We start from the raw sequence: 27,887 nt of genomic DNA, 5'->3' as shown, positions 1-27,887 counted from the left end.
TTGTGAACCAAGGCTGGCTGCCATCGTCTGCGGCCATGTTCCATTATTATATGTATTCTTTATGTGAGATGACTTGCTTCCCATGTATAGCCTACTTTTCCTTTTGCTTCGTTCATCAATTTACACCACCCTGCTATAATCTCGGGGAAGAGATCGCAGTACGTCAAAATAAATAAATTATAAAGAAGAACAAACACCTTCCTCAACTCACGCACAGGTGCTCACAAAACCTTGTCGCAATACCCCTGAATTTCCCAGGAACGCCCTCAAGCAGCTGTACGGTGCTTCCACGAAGTCACGGGCTCCTGATGCCGATTTGCAACAAAGGCCACTTTGGCTGGGCGCCCTGCCAAGCCACTGCCGGTCGCTCGCGCTCAGACTCAGGCCCCGCGCAACTAGGATTCAAGCCCGACTAGTAGGTGCCGCTTCCGCTACGCGACGCCACCAGTCTTCTCTCGGTTTATCTTTAATGCATTCCCGCGTGTCTGCTTGTATTGGACGCGTTTCGAGCTGTTTTACTACCGCTCTCGCTGGTGGTGTTGGCGGTGGCGGCTCCGAAGAAAGGGAGACGTATCGGCCGCGCATCGCTGAGGGAGTGGGAACCAGTGAGAGGGGAGGGAGACATTATGGAAAGGGCAACTAGAGAGAGGGCGACGGTCGACGCTCGTCTGGTGTGCGACGCAGCCTCAGTGCACGCCGGAAGGTGACGTCGCGCGGTCCTGCTCTCGTGGCTGCGTACTCGTTGGACGGGAGTGCGCGTGCCGCATTATCGGGAAACGAAATAACGCGGGAGGGCATCGAGACACCTGTTCGCCAGCCACTGAAGAAAAAGTTCGTGCTCGACCACGGGCGCTGTTCGTAGCCATGTGTCCCGCGAGATCTCCATTGTGGATATCCATCTCCGAGTAAGACTGTCTGGAGCAACCAGTCAGCTGTCGCTCCGGGCATGCACGCGGCGACGAGAGCGCTTCCGTTTTGCAATGGAAACGAGGTGGTGAAAGTTTTTCCTTCCATCTTCATTCAAATGTAAACGACCAGTGCCACCTTCGTCGTTCGCGCCGGGCCAGCGTAAACGCCCCTGGGGTCATCTAGAATCCACCAGAAGTGCCGCGTTTTAACGCTTTCGGCGGAATTTTTCGCTCTTGCTGCTTCAAGCTACACGCAAACTCTCCATCACCGCCTCTTGTATGCTTACCGAGCCTCGGCTTCAGTGGAGACGTTGACATGGTAATTTATTCAACACAGTTGTGCTATTGAACACTTCTGTTCGCCCCATGGTGAAGTTCTAACCCCCCAGGAGTGAACCGGCCGACTTAACAAGTGCTTCACTCACGCCGCACGAAATGTAAGTATGCAAAAAGCGTATTTTTTTTTCAAGTCGTTCTCCCTGTGCACTATAACGAGGACTTGTAGGTATTTAAGGACGCTTGCGGCATGCTGCTAGAAGTTGTCCTCTACATTTCAGATAGGTTGAGAAACAGTTAACCAGCTTAATCATTTCGGAAAAACTATGTAATGTACAGAAGAAACTATGCGAAGCAAAGCCCCATAGGAGGTGTCAATGATTGCTTTCTGCGTACGCTGAACTGTAACGCGTTAAATGAGAAAACCACTGAACAAGTTTTTTACCTAATATTTTTCATTCTGCAATGTATCGAATTATGAAATGAGGTCAGCTTAATGGCAAATAATTGCACTGTCGACATAATTTGGCAGTTTGTTTTCCATTTTACAACAAAGATACCGAGATATAGACACTACCAGTGTACGACGCTTTTTACCTTCCTGACGTGGGTATACCGATCAGTTTAAATGCAGCCAATGCTACTGCATCAAAATGGCGCACCTTTTGGCAGTGAGCTGTTGCTGTTAGCTTCAATAACCAGGAGCTTCGTTACCATTTCCTTTTCAAAATGTCCTGTAAGCGGTATACAAGCACGTCTTACGCGCTTGATACATTCGACCCTAGTCATTTTCAATATAGGAAATATACATTCAGTAATGCCAATGAAAACTCTACGCAATCAACAGATGTTATAGTTAAGTCAAATACACGATGACGACGACGTGGATCCAAATGTGAGCGATATTTTCAGACTCAAATGAGCTCTGTCAAACACATCGTGCGACCTTCACTGTGCGTTGTACTTGGTGTTCTGCTGTACAGGTTTAGTAGCACTTTGTGTGTTTTAGTTTTTACTTACAGATACTGCAATCCCATCGAAAGCAGGGTGAGAATTGCAATCGGGGACAGTACAAATGAAAATGTTTGGGCAGGTATACAATATTAAGACAAAACGCAATCAAATATGAAAGAATAGAAGTAGGAACACAGGCTTACGCAAGCTTGAGTGTTACAAGTTCGCGATATCTAACAAAATACAATATTTGACTCTTGAACTATAAAACGCAGGAAAACCAGGAAATAACTCAGCGGATCATTAGATGTACAAATATTTTCGAAAAGATAATTGTAGGATATAGTTAAATTGGGAAAAAACAACAATGGTATTAGGGACCGATTGCGAAACCTGAAGCTCAATGAGCTATTCGAGACAAGTAACAAACACTTCAAGAGATGGTTGTAGGACGTCATCATTAATCAGATTGTTCCAGTCTCTGATAGAACTCAGAAAAAAAAAAGGATTTTTAAAACAAGATTAGCGCGATTGAAAGGGTGCAATGGTGAGGTTTTGCCGTTACCTTGTGGAATAACCTGGAGAAAAATACAATTTGTGGAGGTCTCTATTATAGCAGCGTTTAATTAATTTATATAAAAATTTCAGACGAAAAACTCTAGTTTTTTCGTCTGTGGGCGTTATATTTGCTCTCGCTAGCAGTGCACTTACAGGTGTTCGACCGCAATAGTTATAGACAAAACACGCAAGCTTTATGAATGTTTTCAATCTTGTTTATATTACTCAACGTGAATGTATCCCAAATGGTGACTGCGTGATCAAGTATAGGTAGTACTGTGCATTTGTATGCCAGCAAGCGAGCACTAGGAGCGGAGCACTTGAGAACCCTACATAGAAAGTCTAGTGTTAACACAGGCTACAAGATAATTGGTTTTTATTCCAGGAGACGTTTTTAGTAATCTAGTCCCCAGGCACTTGTGGTGCTGCACCAGTTTGATAAATGTATGGTTTTAGTCACGTTAGAACATAAGGAACTCCTTTTTATGTGCAATGTTCATAAATACGATTTTCTCATAGTTAATAGGTATAAGCCAAGCGTCACACGAAGTGATGACATTTTGAAATGGGGCGTTTAACGTTATTTGATAATTTAGGCTTTTTCTCTCAATAAATAACACAGGCATCTGCATATAGTTTTATGTTACCAGATTAAGAGACACTGTCATAAACAAAAAAGAAGCGGTGCAAGCACCGATCCCTGGAGGACGCAAGATTCTACAGAAAGATTTCCGAAGCATTTATCTTTAAATATAACAAATTGCTGCCGGCTATTGAGGTAAGCTAGGTGTTAAGCATGTTCTCTATTTTGAAAATAAATTTTTTATGTGGCACCTTATTGAATGTTCTAAAAATACATAAGATTGCATTTGTCTAGACGCCAGTGTTAATTGCCAATGCAAAACCTTGAGCAAACTCCACTAATTGTGTACAAGTACAACAGCCTTTTCTGAATCCGTGTTGACACTCAGATAGTGCACTATAGGCAATCAAAAATTCAGAAATATGATTAGCAATTATATACTTGATGAAAAGAGCGCTTCGAAGACGCGGACTAAAAGCACAACATGTACGACGGGCAAGGCGCTACTTCCAACTAAATCCTTTGTTGAAGAAACAGGAATTTAAATAGATGCACCCAAGAATGACCCATCGTGACATCACGACCTCCCTATCTCATTAGAAAAGCTCTTTTTCGGTAAGCGTCACTGAAAGGCAGCTAATGCACGTGCCCTCGGCCTTTGAAATGTAAAAAGCTTCTAATATCTCCCGTTCTAGTCTATCTCTAGACCGTGCCAGAAACCTGGTGTCGCGAAGATACGGACGGCAATTGTGACGTTTACAGTGTTCTGCCAGATGGCCCCCCGCATTGTTATTTACGGCCCAATTGTGCTGACGCGCCCTTTCATTAAAACACCGTCCGGTTTGACCGATATAAACGTGTTGGCAACTTAGGGGTATCTCATAAACGACATTACTTTTGCAAGCAGTGAACTGCGCTGAATGTTTCTTAGAGCATGGTTCGGGTTTTGCTTTTGTCATCATACGGCTTATCTTGGCCAGCTTACATGGTGCACTGTAGAGAAGATTGATACTGTGCCTTTGTGCCACCTTCTTGAGGTTGAGGGACACCCTGTGCCAATAAGGAATCACATGTAATCTCTTCCTATCAAATGGTTTATTTGAGTTAATGCCCTCTTTTGCCTCTTCGATCTTTTGAAGAAGCTAAACAAATCTTGCAACCACAAAATAGAAATCGGTTTCAATAACCATGTTTCAAGGCTACGCCTCTTGATCTCTAGCGTTTGCGATCAGCTTCTTTGTCTTCATTGTCTACCAAATGCATTCATAATCCTTGTACCATCGGAAACAAGAACACCGTCTATCATAGAATTATCCACATCGGTTGAACTTGCGCAAATTGTGCGCCGAAATTTCTGTGGTGAACTTGTAATAAAACTAGGTAACTAAATACCGAAATATTTGTCCGTGTCACGTGCTACTTGAATTATAAGTTGAAAAGAGAAATCACGATCTTTTTACCTTTATGACCATGAGGTCGGCCAATAGACGTTCTTTTTTCTTTAATCTCTATGTTTCTTTGCAATTGTATAGAATATCGGCTTAGCCAAACACTCGCGCGGTTCTTTTTCTAACATATAAGCGGCACGAATCGATAAATGTATTTGTGCACGTGTTTCTGAATGAAGCCCAAAGATCGCGAACATTAGCCATACTGCAAGAGAAATCTTGCAGGTGAAATGAAAGCATATCAATAATGGTTTCGTCATCGGCATGTAAAAAGTTACGAAAACGTGCATTTTGCTTATTTTTGGCAAGATTAACGTTGTTGAGGCTAAGTAAATCGGCCAGATGATCAGAAATTCCTGGAACAATCTGACACATACCGCCTGTAACGGTTCTGCCTACCGAAAAGAAGGTCGAGAAAGGATTTACTATTTTTTTGAATTCTCGTGAAACCTTCGGTGAGGTCGGACATGAAACCAACATATAGCGTTGCCTCTCCTACCTTTCCACTGTGATTCTTTAACGACATTCTTAACCAAATCAACATTAGGCAAATCAAAACCTCCAGATACCATTATCCGGTCATCAGGTGTAGCTTGTTCTCATAAGTACTTCAATACATTCATTGTACTGACAGTAGAGTTAAGGGGCCTGTACATGGCCCATATAACGCGCCTAACATTACAACTATAGGTTCTACAGAAGATACACTTAATTTCGCCTACATCAGGTATCAGGAATACAAAAGGAGCACTTTTGCAGAATATACAGACTCCACCTTTTCTGCTACCACGGTTCCCTGCTATAAGCATGGTATCCCGTAGGAACCAATTCACCTTCGTAGACCTCATCACTCAACCATCTCTCTGTCAATATGACAGTATTCGGACCCTTAAGAATAACCAGTCACTCTAGGGGCGCGCTCTTGTACGCGTTCCAAAGTCGAACGGAGGCGGTCCGTTCTTTACTTCACGAAAGAGGTGGTCCGTTCCGTAGCGTTCGTCCGATAGCAGATGACACAGACTGATTGACAGCAGATATCACGTCACAATTGACGTCGTGGCTTTCATCGCGGTTCAACTTGACCAATCGTGTGCGGCTCAGTGGAACGTACCGCCTCCGTTCTATTTTGGAACGCGTGCAAGATCGCACCCTAGGTGAGCGCTTTTGCTGACCACACTTCTACAGTTAATATTTAAAGTTTCAGAGATTGATGCTCGCTGTTCACTTATCAGCTTTGTGGAGCAATTTCCAACTGAAAACGACAGTTTTTGTCTTCATCCTAGCCGTACAAAACGCCGTCTACATTTGTCTTACGTTACCCTTACTTTAGCCCCCTATTTTCGAGCCTCGAGAACTCGCCAAAAATTCATCGATGATTGCCATACTGTCTAGTTTGAAATTAGAGCGCAGGTCTGTAATGTTTTCATTTCGCAATATATTGATTGGTGCGGACAATCTGCCTCGTGCGGCGCAATTCCAAACGAAGCGAAGTTTGGAGCGAATGCCCTGCTGATCGGGAGACCGTGAAAGGCAGCGCGTGGGTGACGCGTGAGCGTGATTCACAGCAACCAATTAATCAATCAAACGAAACAGAAAGCTGAATTGTATGAATTGGAATAGTTCATACAGAAATATTTAGACCGGTAACGTCAATTTCTAGTCAAAGGTCCAATACAGAAAATGATTAATAACCTTGTGCAAACTGTTAGTGGTAGTAAATACAGGTAATTGTTACACATTAGTACTAATTATTAACCAGCCATTTCAATACAACATATATAACCACATAATAATCTACATGAATAACTAAACACACACAGAAGAAAAAAAGAAAGAGAAACGACCTATGGGCATTACACAAAATGGAAAGTACATCAGGAAAAGGTCAAGATAATGCTAGGTTGGAGATTAAGCAGGGCCTTCGGAATTTGTTCCAAGTTTTATTTTAAGAGTTCAGTCATTCCGCATCTTAGCACCGGAACATTCGATTAGCCTTTCACCGTACACATTGAAGCACACAGAGATATTGAGGCTGCAGTTGCTTGCGTGCCGCGCATTCGGTGATGGGAAAATGAAGACGTTACGACACAGACGAGTATTAGTGTTGATTATCCTGCTTACTGGTCAGTAGACATTGTAGTTACGCGTAGTATTAAACGACAGAACACGTAGTTTCTCAAAAAGAGTACTTCTGGGATGTTGCGCAGGGATATAAAGTAATCATACACACATCCCGCTTTTGTAAACGGATTAGCAGTGTTAGGTTAGGTTAGGTTAGGTTAGGTTATGTTGGCCAAGGTGGCAGTGAAACAGGCTAAAATGCAACGATCGTAGCAAACTCGATTCAAAGTATCGTCGTGCATGTATGACAGTGTAACAGGTGAAAATCAACTTTTTACAAACAGCGTTGATGTGGTCTTTCCGGTGAACGTTACTAATAATAATAATATTTGGGGTTTTACGTGCCAAAACCACTTTCTGATTATGAGGCACGCCGTAGTGGAGGACTCCGGAAATTTTGACCACCTGGGGTTCTTTAACGTGCACCTAAATCTAAGCACACGGGTGTTTTCGCATTTCGCCCCCATCGAAATGCGGCCGCCGTGGCCGGGATTCGATCCCGCGACCTCGTGCTCAGCAGCCCAACACCATAGCCACTGAGCAACCACGGCGGGTGGTGAACGTTACTATCAAGTATAATTCTAAAATATTTAATGATGTGAAGACCTTCGTTTCTTTAGTGATATGTTAAGTCAAGAATAATTAAGGATTTTATTCGTGAATAGAAAGTTATGTATTTATCTTGTCAGTTTTTAATTACAGTTGATTGTGACGAAACCATTTTGAAACCACTCGCAGTTCGTTGGACACAGCGTGTTCGACGAGTGCAAGTGCACTTTTAAATAATATTGTTGCGTCCAAGTGCGTAAAAGGGACGCGGGGATCAAGAAGGCAAGAGGAGAACCAAGACTGTGCAGTGGCCATTACTGCTGTTGTAGCGTGCTGTTCCCGCACGCCTAAATAAACCCTTTTTCCCCGTGCTTGTTGCAATAGTGGGAAGTGGTGCTGACGCTGAAGAAAGCGGAAAAACTGAGAATGATGAAGCTAGCGTTTCATTGGGCGCACTTGTGCCCTCAAAACCGGCTACATTCAATGAACGGCGGCGGACACAGTCGGAGATCGTCGAAATTCTGCTCAGCGGGTAAAGCGCACCAGCTTTTATACATGAGCCATCAAAGGCCTCAGAGTAATTGCTGGTGCCCGCGTGTCTTCCAGAAAGTGCTATACGATTCCCGTCGCGCATACATGCAATAAGATTGCACAAGGTTGGGCGACAACAGACAGCAGTAGCAGACAGAAGCATGCATAACGTTCCAGAAACTTCCGATACGTTTCTTTTCACCTTATTACCTTAAAGACCCGCAAAGGGTGTTGCAAGTAAAACTTTTGCTTGGGCTAGTTGGTTAGTGCTTGAACGTGTAAAGAGCAGGGCGCAAAGATCAGGACAGAAGAACACAAACGACAGGTCTTGCGCCACTCGAGTGGCGCCGGTCCTGCGTTTGGGTTCTTCTGTCCTGATCTTTGCGCCCTGCTCTGAATGACGGCGGCGGTGGAAAGACAGGCGTTTACATTTATCAGGATTAAGTTCTATTAACCACTCGTCGCACCATTCCTTAATGCTGTTAAGGTCGTCCTGAAGCATTTCTTGAATATCCTTGTTAGTAACGGTGCCCTAAATGACGCAGTCGTCGGCGATTATGCGTACATTAGAAGATACCTTGGTTGGTAAATTATTATTGAAAATTAAAAATAAGAGCGCACCTAGTACCTACCCCTGGTGAACGTCGGAGATTACAGGTAGGGGAGGGGAATTGCAATGGCTAATAGCAACGAACTGTGAGTGGTTAGTCAAGAATTTTTCACTCCATTTAAAGATATTGGACGAGATGTTCAAATAAGAAAGTTTTAGTAATAAACGATTACGCATAACTTTATGGAACGTTTTTGCAAAATCTAAATAAATGGCGTCGGTCTGTTGGTTAGTGTCGAGATTAGCATGCAAATGCTGAAAAAAGATAGCCAGTTGCGTTTGACATGACAAACCTTTTTGAAAACCGTGTTGTGAACAATGGAAGAATTTGTTCTAATCGAGTAAGCCTATAATGTGTGTAGATGAGGTGTTTCATAAGCTTGCAGGCCACGCTAGTAAGAGAAATGGGGCGGTAATTAAGGGCTGAATCTTTGTTACCGAGTTTGAAGACTGCAATGACGTTTCCGATTTTCCAGTCGTCTGGTAGTTGTCCAGATGAAAGTGACTGTGTGAAAAGTAGACATAGAAATTCGGGCACAAATATCCCTAGTGTTCTTAAGAACTTTGGAGTTAATATTATCAACGCCAGAAGCGGTTGAAAGATTTAGGCTTTCGATTAGTAATGATCCTTTACAAAAATTTTTCTACAATATCTATAGATAGTCTATGGACGTCTATGAGTGTCTGTAGACTTTCTGTAGACTTTTTATAAAATGTTTGGCAAGGGATAAAACCCGATGGTTGCAGTCCGCGTGGTATCATTGCATGCTTCATCCTTGAAGATGGCGTAGGAAGTAACGTTTGTTTCGTTGGTGAAAATGGATGAGAAAGCGACGCTGAATAATGCCGCGCACTCAGTGCCATTGATGAGTGCAACTGTGAAATCTGTCAGGGTTATCTCGGGTGTCTCATGTGGGTTTACGATTTGCCAGATTTTCTTGTGGTTACTGGTAAGCATATTAGGTAGGTCAGAATGACAAAAGTGCGATCGGCATCTTGAATTCCAGTCAGGAAATTTTTTTTTCACCTTCCCGGCATTTAGCCTGTGCGTCACCCTGTTCCCCGAGTTCTGGGTGAATGGTAAAGGCCTTTCTTATTTTCCAAACGTTTCAGTGTGTTATTAAACCAGAGATTTTGTGAAACGCGAAAGCAGAACTCGGGAATAAATTTGGTAATTAGACTGTCAAGTTTATTTTTGAACAGTGACCAATTTTCCTGAATGCGTCGAAAATGAAAACTACGAGCAAAAACTTCATAAAATCCATTAAGTTCGTTGTTTAGCATCACATAATTTCCTTTGTCATAAAGACGGATAGCTTTGTTATATTTTGGGTGCTGGATAGGTGTGAGCTCAAAGCTGGCATGAATGACTTTGTGGTCGCTGATCTAAGGCAGGTATGCAATGGGCTGAACGCTACCTGATAGATTAGTTCGAAGGAGGTCTAAAATGTTTGCACAGTTTTGTGTTACGCGAATAGGTTGCCGTATTAGCTGAGTCAGATTGATATTGTGGACAATATCAATACATTCGCTTACTTTCCCGCTTTTTATGTTGGTGCAGCCTGGTTATGCCAATCAATATTCGAAAAATAAAAGCCCCCCCCCCCAAAAAAAAAACACACATGGGAATTAGGATGCTTTGTAATAAGTTCACTTAGAAAGTTATTGAGCTGATAGCAAAAATCTTCATTCTGATGTGGTGCCCTGTACCAGACGCCGAGTAAAATAGTGTTTGGTACAGGTTAATGTTAATGTTTGGAGTTGAGATGAAGGGCAACTAGGGAACGTGATAAGTCCTGGCTGACTGCAACAAGTACACCACCGCCCGTGTGTCGTTGCGGTCGTTTAAAAAAAAGATGGAAGTGGGGCAGGTCTGAATGTATTTCGTTATGTGTGATATCACCGTTCCGCCAAGTCTCGCTTATTATCAGTAGGTTGCTGTTGCATGCGCAAACAAGAGTAGAAACAAGTTGTCGCTTAGAGAGATAACTACAAATGTTAGTGTATATAGCGGAAAAATACATGTAGATAGACGCGCACATTTAGCACGGTTTCAAATGAATTGTTCGGGATTATTGCTAATGTCAACGAGATGCAGCAGCCGATCTTTATTTTACTGCTTGTTAGGATTCATTGAAAACATATGGCTCAGGTCCAATATACAGAGTTCTGTATCGTAAGGCGCATGCAGCACATTTTGCCTTAGCAAAAGCGACTAATTCCTTTCGGGCGTTTCTGACTCTGAGGCAGAAGTCCTCACCAACACTATAGGTGGTTTCTTTCCATTTGCGTCCATTAGGGAGAATGGTCCCTTTAGTTTGAGATGACTTAAATTTCACAATTATCGGCCAAGTGAGGTTAGATACGTACCGCCCGAGGCGATGGGTGCGTTCTGTGCTATTGCGGTGAATTGTTAAGTTGATAGTCGTAAGGCAGTGCCGAATGGCTGTTTCCTCAGAGCCCGCGAAATTTTCGGACGGGTTAGTATCAGAAATGCCATAAAATAAATGGTTGTTACGACGCGAGCTCTTTTCAGCATCCTAGATTCGTGCTTGTGAAAAGCCGATCTGGGGAACCACTTCAGCATTCTGAGATTTTATTGCTTCAAACTCGTAACGTGAAGATTAAAATCCTTAAATTATGTCTCCAGGTCAGCCATACGCTTAGTTAGGCCAGTTATGGCACTGTCAGTTACATTACGCTAGCTTTTGTTACCTTGTACTTCGAAAGTAAGTATAGTTTGAACGGCAGATATATATATATATATATATATATATATATATACGTAATTCAGCAAGCAAACCTTCCGAATTGTTAGGACTTGGCTTAATTTCAAGGTCGTCTGACAGGAGCAAGTAAGAGCGGATGACATGACTGCATTCAATCACAATCTAAACGCGGGACATCGGGCTCGGCAGCTGCAGTCAACAATAATTACTAGACTTCTTAGCAAACAGAGAATACTGATTATCACCAACACGCGTGATGCAAACGAACGAGTCGGTGGCCTGCGCTGCTGCACAGCGATCGCGCCCACAGAGGGGCGGCGATGGTTGGTGCGCTTTCATATCCACGGTTGTTGGTGACTGTAGCTATGAGGCCAACTAGGTTGCTTCGGGGGACCGGTATATTGGTAGGGGCGTTGTCGAATAAGCGTTGGAGCGGGGTGAATTTGATACCGGGGTGGTGCCGTCACTGCAGTGAAGTGCAGATGGCGATGTCGTAGCGGGCGATGTAGCGAGGGAAGAAGTCAGCAGAGCCGATAACATCGAATGGCCGACGAATATGAACGTCCGCATGATAAAAACGAACGGATTAGTGGCCTGCGCTGATGAACAGCCCCCGAGCCACGTGCAGGTGCGTCATGCGCTGAGCGATAACATTTCTTAGACGGTGTAAAGCGCTCACGCGTAAAAGATAAACAAGTTCACTTGTCAGTGTCAGGGTATTGTGTGCATACAGTAAAGCAATTGACGGTTGTAGTACTCGCGAGAAATCGTTAACGCATAAATACAAAAAATGGAACCCAGTACTAACCCTTGCGGCACACCACATGCGACGTTTCTTGATGCGGATGAAAACCCATGGGCTTGTACTTTGTGCTTCCTCGATTTAAGATAACTAAAAAAGAAGTTATCAGAGACACCACGGGCATTTGAGTTCTTCTAACAGTGCCGAGCTACAAATGGTACAAATGTCTTCTTTACACTGATGAAATATCCGATAAAAATAATTTGTTGGTTAAAGGCACATTTGATGGTTTAGGAGGGAGTAAAGGCAGCAGTTCACGTGGACTTTCCTGGTCCAGGCGGATGACGTAATTTTTGCCAAGGATGTCCTTCGACTGTTGTGCGATTATTTCTTCGAAAGTACTTTTTTATGGATATCGTCCTATACCTGCAGTAATGTTTCGGTTGCAGCCTTTGTATGCTGGCACGACTTCGGCCAATTTTCGTCTATCTTCATAGGAATTCACGCTTAACGAATGGTTATATAAATGCAAAATCGAGCACTCGAAATATTCGTATTATCTAACAGATTGGCAAACAACCTGATGGGCCGATCGAAACACGCATGCGTTGAAGACGTGATAAAAAAGAACTTCCCCACAGTAGACACGGAAGTAATGTGTGATAAGTTCAATGACACGTTCTTGCATGCAGCGGAAAAACTAAGAGCAACAAGTCGCGATGGGCACACCGAATACAAACCTAAACGCACATGCGCGAACACAGCTTTTCTGCCAGAAATATCTGAAGTCGAATTATGGAATATCATCAAGGGTTTGAAGGAATGGAAGCCTCCGGGTTTTGATAAGATTCGTAATCGAGATCTCCGTAGTAATTTTAACGAACTAAAAGACGTATTATTAAAAATTCTAAACGGAATATTTCAAACTGGAGATATACCGAAAGAAATGAAAATTTCTGTTGTTAGGCCAATATACAAAAACGGAAAAAAGAATGACTGCGGAAATTAGAGACCGATTTCTATCCTTTCAGCGCTTGCCCACATAATGGAAAAACATGTAGCATCCGTGCTGCTGTCGTTCTGTGATCGATTTTCACTGAACACTAATGCGCAATTTGGTTTCACACAGAATAAAAATACAACTTCTTTGCTAGATGAGCTATCCGATTACCTCAACAGTTCGATAGAAAATAACCGAGTGGTCCTGGCTTTAATGTTAGATCTAACAAAAGCTTTCGATACCATAGACCATAACATTATGATGAAAAAGCTGCAATATCTGGGTTTTCGGGGACACTTCATTAAGTTTTTTTCAAGTTATTTTGCTGACAGATTTCAGTGTGTCAGGTTAGGAGAAACATATAGCAGTTTGGAGTCGCTAAACTATGGAGTACCTCAGGGTAGTTCGTTAGGACCCCTGCTTTTTAACATTTATGTTACAGACCTCAGCCTTCTACCATTACATTCTAAAATTTTCCAGTATGCGGACGACACTGCAATAACTATAGATGTTGCGAACATTGATACAGGGTTCGAACAACTGCAAAGTGATATTGTCAAATTATGTGATTGGTTTCAGGAAAATTATATTTACATAAATAAAGGGAAAACAAAGCTAATTTGTTTTAAGAATCCCCACAAAGCTATCACAATTAATAGGAGGATTTTTTTGCATTCGTCAGACTGTAATTCATGCCGCTGCCTACCTTTGCCACGCGAATCGACTGTAAAGTATTTAGGTGTGCATTTCGATCAATGTCTTAATTGGAATAGTCACGTTAAATACATATGTAAAAAGCTAAGATCAATTGCTGCCATGATGTATCACCTTCGAGGCAGAGCTCCATTTAAAGTAAAGCTTACTGTATTTAAGGCGCTAGCTGAGTCTTTACTTATGTATGGCATTACATTATACGGCAGTTGCTCTGAAAACAAAAAACAAGAAATTAATCGCGTAATTCGTAAAATAGTCAAGAGCATAACCTACGGTACAGCGTTAGATAGCGCAGGTACAAGGGAAAAATACCAAGCCCTGGGTATACTACCAGTGAAAGAACTATTTAATTATGTAGTTTTGAAGAATCACTACTTCAGCAAAGAATTCAGGGTTGCCGTAAAAAAGAACGTGACACTGCGACAAACTGAGAGGTACGTGAAACCACGTGTATACACTTACTATGGAAAAAGAACCCGGAACTACTATGTCCCTTCAGCATTTAATCAATTGAGTGATGAATTATGCACAATAAACACGAAACGAAAAATGAATAAAGCGATCAGAAATTGGTGTGCAAGCTCAATAAACATTTAGTAGGTAAAGCCAGTTGACTCATACGGAATTGTTTGCCGGCTTTGTTTTCAACTTTTGTTTGTTCTTGCTTCGATACCTATGTATAATTTTGCATTCAGCAGTTTAAAGAATTGAGTTGTAGTCCTGTAAGTGACTGCTGTATTTATGTATCGCTTTGATGTTTTGACTTTTTGACTTTGATGTTTTTCTTGACAACATTGTGTAATGAAACAGGAACTCAAAATGTTTTTTGTTTGTTTGTTTGTTTTTTGTTTACTGCATTGGACGGTGTTCAGTGTATATATGCGAGAATGTATTAATTGTAGTAATGTAGTATTGTAGTGTAGTAGTAATGTAATTGTAGTTATGTAGTAATATGAATTTAATATGTTGTTTCACCAACTGCCTGGTCATTTTACAAGCACTGCGTGCTTAGATTGACCAGTAAATCCACCCTGTACAAAGAAATTTGGATAAATAAATGAAATGAAAATGAAAAAAAAAAATCTTTCAGTACCCTAGCTGGTAGGTCGTGCATTCCGGCGGCTTTCTTCACTTTGAGTCTACCTATAGCAGACGTCACCTCTTCCTGTGTTATACCATGAAAAGAAAGCTCTTTTTCACTTTTTCTGATATAAGTGCCGGGCTGTCGACTACACCACTGCTTCGTACAAACGTTTACCAACACTAGCAATGTAATAAATAAAATCGTTAGTAAGGCTAGTTGTTTTATTGTCTGGAATAAACTCACCGCGTCCCGCGACTTGCCTGACAATTTGCCATGTTTGCTTTCTGTCGCAATGACTAATGAGACCAGTATAATTGGCCTTTTTAGATTTACGCATCGTCCACACAAACTAATTTGCGAACATATTTAAAATGAGCCTTATAATAATCATTTCTTTTGTTCAACATCAACTTATTCTACTAGCAATCACTTTTCTTCAGCATCGGAAGAATAGCCTGCGTTATTCAAGGACATTCAAGGTGCACGAGACATGGCATGCGATATACGGATAGTACGCGGCTTCAGACACTGAGAGCCCGAGTACTATTTGTGTATATGCTGTGTTTGAGCCTCGCCGTCAGCTTGACGGGTTTTCGTCAAGCGGACAGCTGTGTTTTATTCTTTTGCCCGTTTTATGACCAGTGGACAGCTTTGTCGCTGAAAAGGCACCAAAACAAAGAGAGCGCGTTCTTGTGTAATCAAGTTTCGCAACCATCTTGTCGCGCGACAGCTGTGCGGCGCCTGAATGCTAGGATATCTGGCAGGCACTGTGTACTGGTTCTCCATTTCTCCGCAGTCTGGGCTGACGGTCGTCGTTAATGTCCGCTGCGAGTCTCTCATCGAGATGTGCTGTTGTGCGGGGCCAGCTCACCCCAGCTTTGCGTCGATAAACTCTCACAGTGGATCGTAACGGCATAAATTTAAATCGAATCGTCGGAGGAGTATCTCCTCTCTGTACATTACACGAACAGAGAAAATGAAGTAGCAGTTTTGCCCCAAAAGCTAAGAAAGCATCAGTTGCGATAGAAAATTTGTAGACAGCTAAACTATGTAAGGATAGTAGTATTATTGGCCTTATGAACTTGTAAGCTTTTGCTAAGTTGGAAGTTAGCGCCTGTCCGTCGTACATGTTGTTCTCTTAGTCCGCGTCTTTGTAGCGCTAATTTCTTTTCTTCAAGTAAGTAAATTAACAAACACACTGTCACGCGCCCACAAGCAAACGTGAAGATATCTCATTCAATGACCTTGGGAAATTGCCGTAAAAACGCTGGAGTGAGGTAGCACGGCAGCAGAAGCGAACGAATGTTCCTTCGCGCGGCCTCTTGCTTCAACGGGAACTAAGCGGCGAAACCACCGCACCCACGAAGCTATCAGCAGTCGGCGCTCTCTGTCCCCATCGCAGATCGCTTTCAAGCGGCCGCGCCATATGCAGCGGCCGCTCAAGTAGAGCCCCTGTCCCCGGTGCCTAAGACGCGACAGAAGACGGCGCGCTTATTTTCCGCGTGCGAGACTTGTCGGCTCACCCTCGCACGCGTTCACTGGTGCATACAGCGTACGACGTGATTCCACGATGTCATCACCCTTCAACTTTATACGGAACGTCACGGCGACGTCGACGGCAGAAATGCGCCTGGAGTGTTCATATAATTGCGCCAATATAAGCGCAGGGGCGCAGCTGTCGACATGCCATTCTCGTCAAGCTATCGTCATTCCGTTGCCATGGAGCCGCTGTCGTCATCACCAATGCATCTTGATTCAGTTGTCGTGCCTTTTTTGTCATGCTGTAGTGTCGTCACATGGTCGTTATCATCAAAATCTCATTGCGTCTATCAAAACATGTTGACGATAATTTATGCCGCAATAACAAACAATGTTATCAACGTCAGCACTCTACTTCGGAAGTACTGCTAATGTGTCTGTTTGATTTCTGCGGTTCCCGTAAGCTACTTGCTCAGTTTGCCAATCGTCTTCGTTGCTTTCTGCAACAATATGTTCTTACCGGAGCTTTTATTGCGAAGTGTTCAAAAGCAACATAGCTATAACATCTCTGTGCCGCGACAGAACTATCTTCCACTGCGCTGATGTTTACAGGAAATGCGGAGCATATTAGCTATCACCTTCAGCAAAACTTCAGTTACTTACGTAATGATATGGGCTTTCTTGTAGGTCGTCGTCTCATTTCCTGTAGCGCGGGCAGGAAAACCCGGACGTAGAAGGCACATTAGACAACATATAGCGCTGTGTATTGTCTTTTGTGTCTTCTTTATCCATGTCGTTCTGCCCGCGGTTCAACAAACAAAGAGGTGTACGGGTTAGTTCAGGGCTTTGAAGGATATTTCAAAATATGGCTTCTCTCTTTGTTTTCACGCACTATTGAAATCGTCTACTCACTTGGTAATGGGCCACGACAAAACTAAATGCGGCAATGCAAATTAATTTTCAGGGGCATGTGGCGCAAGGCATTCGTTACTTATGATGGAAAAGCAAATTTGGAGGTCGTTAACTGTTTTTGTGGATAATTGTTATATGAGTGTTTGGAGAATGTTACATGACTCAAAAAAATAAAACTTAGACACCACTGGCCCATCAGGCATTAAAGTGGTACTCAACGGAACATTCTCGCCCCGGAAACCACAGAGAGGAAACCACGCCGTGCTGAAACGGAACGTCGTTGTTACGCTGCCTAAAAAAAATGCTTACAGTAAGAGCGCTTCGACCTCGACGAACAAAAGCAGTCAGCACGTGACACGTCGCCGCCACAACAGTTGAGGAAAAGGATGATGGGCTACGATGGAGACAGAAGGCCGCTCTGTAACGTTCTTCACGACGGCTTTTGACGGTGGCTGCAGATAAATACACCAACAAGTATTTTATTACGGAGCCATCCAAGTGACGTACAGGTTGACTTGACTAATGCTGACTTTGTCAATCATCTGCGTTCGTTCCTAAAAAAAACATTTGCAATCCAAAACTTAATATATGTTTATTTACGGCCTCTCGTCTTCCAAGATAAATATATTCGTTGTTTGTATGGCAGAATATATTGATTGTACACCTTACTTTTCAATGATAGGGATAAACCTGTAGTCACGCCCTGGCAATGTCTGCCCTATGCACTGCAACCCGCTGAAACAGATGTTTGGGCGAGTTGGTAAGCCATATTTGAAACAACAGCGCAGTTTTGACGCGGACAAGCAGGGAGAAACGACACGGACGAATAGCGAGTTGCAAGTCAGCGCTCGTCCGTGTCGTTTCTCCCTGGTTGTCCCCGTCAAAACCGCGATTTTCTGTCTCGAACACTGCAAACCATTTTTCTACTTCAGTATATTTCCTTCTCCGATAAAGACCATCATCGTCATCAGCCTATTTTATGTTCCCTGCCGGACGAAGGCATCTCCCTGCGATTTAAAATTACTCCTGTCCTGCGACAACCGATTCCTACTAGCGCCCGCGAATTTCCAAATTTCATCGGCCAACATAGTTTTCGGGCTTCCTCGACTGCACTTCCCTTCTCATTGTATCAATTCTGTAAACCTAATGGCCCAACAGTTATCTAAACTGCGCATTACATGACTTGCCCAGCTCAACTTCTTTCTTTTAATATTAATTAGTATATCGGCTATACCCGTTTGCTCACTGATCCAAACGGCTCTCTTTCTGTCTCTTAACGTTATGCTTAGCATTTTTGTTCCAAGGCTAGTTGCACGGTCCCTAACTTGTTCTTAAGCTTCTTTGTCAGTCTCCAAGTCTTTGTCCCATATGTCATGCAGCACCAGCAAAATGGACTCGTTAAACACCTTCCTTTCCAATGATAATGGTAAGCTTCCATTCAGGAGCTGATAATGTGTGCCGTATGCGATACAACCTTTTTTATTCAATTGCTGCTTCTGAATTCAGCCTAGTTGCGGTTTGATTCATTACCTATATTTTGTCATCTAGGTTTTAAGGCTGCAATTTAGTTTGCAAGTGCCAGCCTGAATTGGTCTGTTTCTACCCTTACCGCGTCAATGTAGGCCGGTTTCTTCTCGACTAATTTTACCCTTTCTCTCTGCATATTGAGGGAAATCCTTGTCCTCACTAACCTATGACCACCAAAGTAGCTATATAAAAATAGAGTGACTGAAATACAAACAGGAAAAAGGAATTATAACCAGTGCGTGATAACTGCACGGGAGGAGAGATAGGACGAAAGCAATAAACCCGAAATCATAACATACTTTAGACTAGTAGTCATACAACACTAGCGAATATGCGTAATAGAGAAAAATTCAATGAATACAGCGGATATTAGGAATGCTTATGATATACACAAAACCTACGAAAACAAAACAAGAATAGGAAATGCTCAGAAATGCTTTCAAAATGGAATGGGAGAAAAACAGTCCAATACAGCTTGGTGTGTCGGAAACTGAAAACAAGAACGCTTACAAAGTAAACAGCATTCAATTAGGTCAGGCAGTGCGCGCATTGTGCAGCAGCTCACGGAATTTCGCTGCGGTTTTTTCAGTACTGACGTGCGATGGCAAGGGGTTCCGTGCGAGGATATTGCGCTGTATGAATGTATTTGAAAAACGATGAGAGTGACATATTCGTCGCTTAACTTTGCCCTGGTGATGAAGAAAAAATAATTGCTGGAGTCTGAAAGAGATCGTCAGAAAGACTAGAATGTAGACAACGTTTATGAAAAAGGGAAAGGCCAGCTAGCTGCAAGGAGACGATGTGATAAGCTTTCCATTGAGCGAGATCTCTTAGAGCAGTAATACTGGTTTGACTACAGTAATCTAAAAATAAAGCGCATAGCTTGGTTTCGCATGGATTCAATGTTATGATTAAGGTATGCCTGAAGTGGATCCCGAATGGCGGAAGCGTATTCAGTTTTATTACCATAGCAATTATATGGATACATTCCAGGCGAATTTTCGTTATAGTCATTGGCATCGGTGTGATGTTGCGCATGAAGTGCAAGGGCCCACATAACATCGTCGTCACTCGCCGTATGCTCTATGTGCTAGTGAAAGCGTGCTACGGTGAGCCGACGATGCTGGTTCAATCTGGAATGCGCATAGGCGAAGGTGTGGAGGAAGCGCTCCGTCTTCCGTAGCGTGCAACGCACCGGGAAGGGGAGGGAGGAGGCGGTGCTTCACTCCGGCTACTGTAAGGTCCTGCTGCTGCGTACGGCGCACCGCCGCGGCGTCTTGTATTTAAAGCGATCTGCGATGGGGAGTTTGTTCCGAGTGCTGATAGCTTCGTGTGCGCTGTGTTTTCGCCGCGTAGATCGCTTTGAAGCGAAGGGCAGCACGAAGATCAATGCGCCCGCTGCTGCGGCCGTGTTTTCTCACTCCAGTGCTTTGACAGCGCGTTTGCGCGGTTATCGAGTGAGATTTGTTCATGTTTGCTCGTCTGCATGCGACACGTTATTACAGTTAGGTAATGTTTACAAGTCTATGCGGCCAATAAAACTACTACCCTCACTTCCTGTAGCTGTCTACTAATTTACTATCGCAATCAATGCTTTGCCTTTCGGTAGCAACTGCTACTTTTTTGGATGAACAAGTGTAATGTATGCGAGCCTGCGTATCTGTCGGGGAACATTTTAGGGTATAAATGAAAAGACGGGTTGAAGCAAGGGTGACGCAAATAAGGTAATGACATGTTATATCTCATGGAAAGTGAATTCTAAGGTACGCATACCTAGTATTCAGTTCCATTTGGGCGTTTTTTAACGCGTACTTTGCTGGTATACGGGTATTATGTTCAGTAGATCACACTAACATTGTTTTGGATTCATTAAGCATCATCAACCTTGTGCAAACCACATAGCATTCACAAGGTCTGACTGTAGGAGTTCACGATTGGTATTGATATGTTACGCTATAGTACACAACCCGGTGAAAATCTAACACTGGAGGACTTACAATAAGGCAGGTCGTTAATATAAATAAAACAAAGCAATGAGCGTAGAACGCTGCGATGAAGTACACCTGATGTTACGTTAACCTAAGAATGAGAGCAAGTAAGGGCTGTGAATTGTGTTTTGTGCGAAAGAAATTCTTTAATCCACGAGACGACATTAGGGTGCTTGGTAAGTTGCGTTAGCTTTAGTATAAGCCTGAGTTGGGGAACCTGGATCCATTCACGTGTGTAAATTGCATACAAAACCAACGAGCATAGTGCCGCATGGATATCCTTTATGAAAACTGTGCTGTTGCTTACAGATGATACTGTGCTCCTCAAGGCAATTCATGACCTGAGTGCAAATGTAGTAGAAAACCTTGACGAGCAGGCCAAACAACACGGACAAAGAAGACACTAGTTCACAGGGTGGGCACAAGCTTCCAACTTTAATCCAGAAGTCATTCCAAGCAGAATCCAAGCAATCGTGTTTTCGAGCACTGGTTTGCACCCACAGTTCCTGTAGGGAATATCTATGTGGCTCCCGCCTAACCCCCGTTATGCTGGGCCCCGCCAAATCATGTTCTCTTGCTCTTACGTTGAGACAAGGACCGTCTGTCCTATGTAAATGCCTCCGCATGACAAAGGGATTTGATAAACCATCCCTTTGACTTGCTTGGTGAAAGAGTTGACATGCCGCGTTTTACAGGCAACTTGTCTTCGCGTATCATACTACAAACATTTGCTAGTTCGCACGGAGCGTAAAAGTTTGTAGTGATACCATACATATTCGTTACCTTCCTGACAATATGGAAAACTCGGTGCATGTAAGGCCTCACATGAAGAAGCCTAACACCTCCGAAGGTTTCTTTGCGTCGTTCGCCCCCTTTTAAATCCGGAGGATATGTTCACTTACGCTTGAAATTAAATCTGAGGGGTAACCAGCTTTCTGTAAGCGCTCGGTGGGTAGCTGAAAGCTGATTTCGAAATTGGGATAACAGGACTTCTGTAGAGTGGAGCAGCATCACATTGTGACGATTTCCCTTTTGGTTATCTTGAAATGGGCGCTGTTATTGGAAGTATAGCCTTCGTCGTTCAAGGAGTATACAGTCAGCAAACATGGTCATTCTTGCAGAGGAGACGACGAAGGGGAAAGGTTGGTGGGAGAAGAAGTGACAATAAACAAGGATGGCTACCTTGCAATACTGACATATCTCAAGAAACTCCATGACCTTCATTCGTTGCGAGTTTTCCTTGGACTAGCATGGCACTTCAGGGCTTTCATTAAGGATTTTGCATAGACGTAATGTGCCTAACCAACTTTCTTTAAAACGTTTCAGTTTTAAAGAATGTCCGATGATTGTGAAGTAGTGTAGCAAGAACTACTGCACCGCATCTCACATGACCCAGTACTAACGATACCTGACTTCAGCCTGCCGTTCGAAGGGAACACATATTTATTTATTTACATACTTTCAAGGCCTGTAGGCGGTACAGAAAGGAGTTGTACATACACAAAAATGATGCAGAATAAACCATAAAGGAATTGTTAGATGGCGTGGAGAACCGCCCCTGTACCATCATGCCTCACATTATGGTACAAAGGGCAGTGCTGTATCAGATAGACTGCAGTTCTTCACAAAATCCATAACTTCGTGTCGGAGGGTGCTATTCCTACGCGTTTAACATTTCTCTGCTCAACTACCCTAAGACGGAGAAAGAGGCCCTTGCCGTCCTCATGGCAGTGCGATACTTTGGATTGTACATAGACGGCACAGAATTCAAACTGTATACGAACCATCAGCCTCTGGCCTATCCCCTCAGTCAGTCGATGCCATGAGGAAAGCTGGCGCGCTGGATAAACGAACTGCAGCAGTGTGACTTGAGGTTATTCGCCGGCCAGGCAGCGGGTAAAGGATGCAGATGCGTTATCTAGGCTGGTGGTTGAAGTTGCACATGAAGTGTTAAACATGAGGAAATTATGCAAAGGATGCGAACCTCTACCCTTTGCCAATGGAAGGTTCGTGGTGTCGGAGACTCTCGTTCCAAAAATGTTCCACATTTATCATGACACTCCCGACTCTGGCGGTCATGACGCTTTCAGGCGAACCTATGATAAGGTGTACAGATGTTCACGTGGAAGAATATGAAGAGGGATGTAGGCAACTAAGTTCGGTCATATTACTTGAGCCAGTCAGTAAGGCAAAGTACCGCCCATGGCAGGACGAGCGTGTATTACCGCTTCACTCAGGCACACTTTTCGAAATAGTGCAAGGGGGCTTTGCCGAGTTGAAAAAGAAGAGCGAAAGTATGCGGAAAACACAGTTATTTCTAGTGGGACCTACCAATGCACAAAAATAGTAGCTGCACGCCCTGGAAAAGAGGATACAGATAGTGCTATTGCGCTTCTAATCCGAGCGATTTTTTAGAAATTGAAGGTCATAGTCTCAAACAATGGACTCGCATTCGTGAGCAAGAAGTTTCAGCAGTGGGCAGACAGTCCCGGGCTTGTGCTGCGGTGCTGCTCTCCGGGTCACCCACAAGCCAATGGAATGGGGGAGAACCATATCGGTGATATAAAGCAGTATATGTCAATGTGCCCAAATTTTCGAAGAGGATGAAAGTGCTGCCTAGAAGCAGCCGTTTCACGCCATCACAGGACACATACCTCAAGCCTTGGATGTAGCCTCCATTTCGTCGCGTATGGTGAAGTGCTGAAACTGTCTGCCGAACAAGAGCTTACAATTTCCCACAAAATCCAGGTAACTGAACGAATGAACGAACTGTCAACTCGCAAGTGAATTTAAAGCCATCCGTGACGCTGAATAGCTTCGCTAATATACTTTCAACAATTAAGCAATCTCTTTCATATATTTCCAACTAGAAGTGCTCAAAAAAACCAAATAATCATCCACGAATCTGAGCACACGGAGTACCGCGGTATCGAAAAGGCTACCGTTCAAACGGCGGTCCAGTGACGCAAGAGAAATTTACACCCAACATTAACGTTACCCAACATTACACCCAACGTTACACCCAACATTAATGTTGGGTTATAACGTTAATTGATAAGAAAAGAGCAGATTGGGTGAGGGAAAAAACGCGTGTTAATGACATCTTAGTTGAAATCAAGAAAAAGAAATGGGCATGAGCAGGGCATGCCATGAGGAGCGAAGATAACCGATTGTCATTAATGATTACATATTGGATTCCAAGGGAAGGAAAGCGAAGCAGGGGGCGGCAGAAAGTTATGTGGGCGGATAAGATTAAGAAGTTTGCAGGGACGATATGGCCACAAGTAGTACATGACCGGCGTAGTTGGAGAAGTATGGGAGAACCCTTTGCTCTGCACTGGGCGTAACCAGGCTGATGATGATGACGGTGATGACGATGATTCATTGTTGGTTTAGTTTCTAATAAATTTCCAAATATAAACAAATTATTACTTTGCATGAATAGAACAGACGGGTGGGCTAATTGGTACTGCATAACTTGAGGCAATGCGCAAAAAAAAAAGCAGTGAGATAGAGAGGCCTTCGTTTCCTTCACTTGTCCTCGTGTTTTTTTTTTGCCCTTTGCCTCAAGGTATTCCTTGGATAACATTTACTTCGAATGGAATTAATGCTTGAAGAAGTATGTACAGCAAGACATCTTTGTATTGTAGGAAGCAGCGAATGAGTTTTAACTAAGAGTCTGATTTTCCATAACGAAAGAACGTGGCGCAATGCGCGACGGTCCTGGCAAAAGAAAGTCTTCGCAAACGCAAGAGGGCGCCATGCTGCCGTAGAGGCCGTTCTTCAGCGCGTGCGCTGAAGCCGGCAACCGTGCTTCTGGAGATGCGAAACCTAAAACAGTGGAGGGAGCTAGCTGCTCGGTGTGCTCCGAGATTCAGACGCTCGTACGAGAGGAGAGCGCTGCAGCCGCTGAGGCGCCGTGTTCGGGAGTTGGTGGCTGGCATAATGTGGCTGGGTGAATCCTACTACTCACCGTTCGCTGGTGTATGAAACTTCTCATGCGAGCGAATTTCTTCATAGAAGAAGACAAGCTAGACATTCAAAAACTGATGCACCTAACCAAACCAACTCAGCATCGAGGTGGAACTTCCGCGGCCGATGGGTTACACGAGGCACCTGCTGTCAACATTGTTGTCACCGATCGGTCGCTTCCCTATATGTGACACCGGGGGGTGTAATTAAACGACTTAAGCGGAGCATGCAACGAAACCCGCTGGGAGTGAGCTCCCTTTTCCAACTTTGATGTACGCATGCAAGGAAACATCCAGCGACATAAGTAAAACTTGTAGTTGCAAGACAGACGTAAGTGTGTCTTCCAAATATTGCGCTTTTTCCTTCTTTTTTTATTTTTGCAGTCGCAACTGCAGAGGTGATATTGGTGACTCGGGTCAGGGAATTGTGGTGTTCACTTACGAGCGTGTGTACTCAGAATAGCAGGGAGCTGAGCATGCTTCGTGTGCACTGATTCGTTACTGAAGAGGAAGCTTTAGCTCGGGCCCAGCTCCGACGCGGCCTATTCAAATACATGTAAAACGCAAAAACGCTTTTCTGAGATAACCTCTCTATTTGTTGAAATTGAGAGGAAAAGGCAACTTCTAGTGACTGTTTGTAACGGGTTTTCGGTTTAGGCCTGGAATGTCGTTAAAAATATTTTCGATACTGTGAAGGTTTGAGAAAAATAGAATCACCAAGTTTACAATTTAATAGCATCAAGAACAGATGTCGCGGTTGTATAAACGGCATCCATTAGATCATTCCAAACGAGCAAATGTGATTTGTGAAATTATATCGTTCGTTAATTTGTTACGTTGAGTATAAGACTTCTAGTCAGTCAAGAACTTTATTGAAGTCCTGAGGAGTTTCAATCCGTTGGAGACCCCACGCGGGGAACTCCTCCGGCGGAAACCGTAGGCGACACCCAAGTCGGGACGGGAACGTGGTGACGCTCCGCCAGTTCTTGGGCCCTCTGGACGGCCTTGAGTTGGAGTTTGAGGTCCGGGCTTTTGAGGGCTTCTTCCCATTCGGGCTCACTGGAGAGAGGGCCCTTTGGTAACGCGGTACATTGCCATAGCATGTGCGAGAGTGAGCAATAAAGTTCTGGGCAGTCTGGGCAATTGGCCGGGATTTCTGAGTTATAGTGACTTAGAAGGCCTCGTGACGGATACGAGTCCGTTTGTAGCATTCGAAACGCGGCCGCCTGCGCGCGTTCGAGATTGGCGTGTGGGAGCGGGAATTTGGTTCTGCCTTTCCGGTAGTGGGAGGTGATCTCTTGGTAAGTGAGCAGCGGGTCATTAAACTGAATGTCCAGCCCCTCGTAGGCCGTGGGACCGTCGCGGCGGGCAAGTTCTCGCGCACGGTCGTGGGCCGTTTCATTGAGGTTAGCTTTTTGCGGGTGAATGTCTTTCCCCATGTGAGCGGGGAACCAGGAGAGGCATCGTTTGCTCTCCTTTGAGCTCGCTAGTAGTATACGCGCTGCTTCTTTAGATACGTTGCCGCATTCGTAGGCCCGAATTGCGGCACGCGAGTCCGTGAAGACATAAGTAAATGTGGGGTCTGCCATGGCAATGGCTACGGCTATTTGTTCCGCTGTAGCGCTGGTGCTCGTTTTAACCGATGCGGATGATCGTAGCGTTCCGTTGCCGTCCACGACCGCTATTGCGAAAGTGGATGTGCTGCCGTACTGGGCCGCGTCCACAAATGCGGTGGCTTCACGATCCGCGTCGATGCGGTCGAGAATCGCGCGGGCGCGGGCCCGGCGCCTACCCACGTTGTGTTGTGGGTGGACGTTTCTGGGAAACGGTGAGACTTTGTATTTGTCTCTAATTTCGCTCGGTAGGGTAACCGCGTGCTCGAGATAGGGAGACGGGGAGACATTGGCGTCATTTAGGATTAGCCTACCGGCTTTGGACGAGGATAGGCGGAGTATTTGCGCCATAGTCTGAGCCTCGATCACTTCGTCGATGTTGTTGTGCATACCTAGCTGGTCAACCTTTGCTGTACTTGCTCTTTGTGGAATTCCCAAGACCTGTTTGATGCTTTTGCGCATGAGTGTGTTTAGCTTCGTCTTTTCTAGTTTCGTCCAGTTGTGGGCAGAGGCGACGTAATTAATGTGACTCATAAGGAACGCGTGGTATACGCGCAGAAGGTTATCTTCGCGGAGACCCTTCCTGCGCCCCGAGACTCTGTGGATGAGTCTGATCATGTTTTCGGTTTTGGCGGTTAAGTGTTTGATCGTGAGTCCGTGGCATCCGGTGGATTCGATTAGGAGCCCAAGAATGCGTATGTGGTTGACTCGCGGAATCTGTTGTCCGTCTCTTGTGTGTAGTGCGAGCGGAAGTTCGTCTAGAGGTGTTAGGTGGCGGACTCCTTGGCAAGACTTGCGAAATAGTAATAGTTCCGATTTCTTTGAGGATAGTTTCATTCCTGTGTTTAGAAGGTACTCTTCCGTGGCATCAAGGGCAGACTGTAATGCCTGCTCCATGTCTCCCAGGGAGCCACTCGGGCTCCAGATGGTAATGTCATCTGCGTATAGTGCGCAGTTTACGTTTGGGATGTGTCGTAGTTTGTCTGCAAGTCCCTTCATCACTATGTTAAATAGTAATGGAGAGATGACTGAGCCTTGTGGTGTTCCGACGGAGCCCAGCGCGTAGGGGTCCGACTTAAGGTGCGAGACTCGCAGTCGGGCTTCTCTGTCTTTTAGGAAGGAGCGTACGTACTCCTGAAATCTCTGGCCGAGGCCGAGGCCTGCCACAGACTCCAGTACGAAGCGGTGCGAGACGGTATCGAATGCTTTCGTGAGATCGAGAGCGAGGATGCCTCGAACGTCTCTTGTTTTAACGTCGAAGATCTGTCTCTTTAGGAGTAACATCACGTCTTGGGTGGATAGCTGGGGTCGAAACCCTACCATGTTGTGTGGTAGCAGTTCGTGTTCTTCAATGTAGCGTGACACTCGGTTTTGAATTACGTGCTCGGCTACTTTACCCACGCATGACGTAAGAGAGATGGGTCGTAAGTTGTCGAGGTTAAGTGGTTTGCCGGGTTTTGGTATGAGGACCACCATGGCAGTGCGCCATTGCGTTGGTACCTCTCCTGTTTCCCACACGTGGTTGATGTCTTTCGTCAGAAATGTAACGGCTTGGTCGTCTAGGTTACGCAACAGTCGGTTGGTTACACC

The 27,887-nt window shown here is 44.3% G+C and overlaps 1 protein-coding gene across 2 annotated transcripts in view; it reads left to right on the top strand.

Moving 5' to 3' along the window:
- The first annotated feature begins 703 nt into the window (after positions 1-703).
- LOC139048616 (uncharacterized) overlaps positions 704-27,887 on the top strand; it is a 177,359-nt gene continuing 150,175 nt past the window's right edge. For both annotated transcript variants that reach the window (XM_070523048.1, XM_070523047.1), the window contains exon 1: positions 704-1,345. The gene's annotated coding sequence lies outside the window, so the exon portion shown is untranslated. The remainder of the gene's footprint in view (positions 1,346-27,887) is intronic.

Source organism: Dermacentor albipictus, chromosome 8, assembly GCF_038994185.2.
Source record: "Dermacentor albipictus isolate Rhodes 1998 colony chromosome 8, USDA_Dalb.pri_finalv2, whole genome shotgun sequence".
In the NCBI taxonomy this organism is placed as follows: Eukaryota; Metazoa; Arthropoda; class Arachnida; order Ixodida; family Ixodidae; genus Dermacentor; species Dermacentor albipictus.
This window is presented reverse-complemented; position numbering and strand designations above follow the sequence as displayed.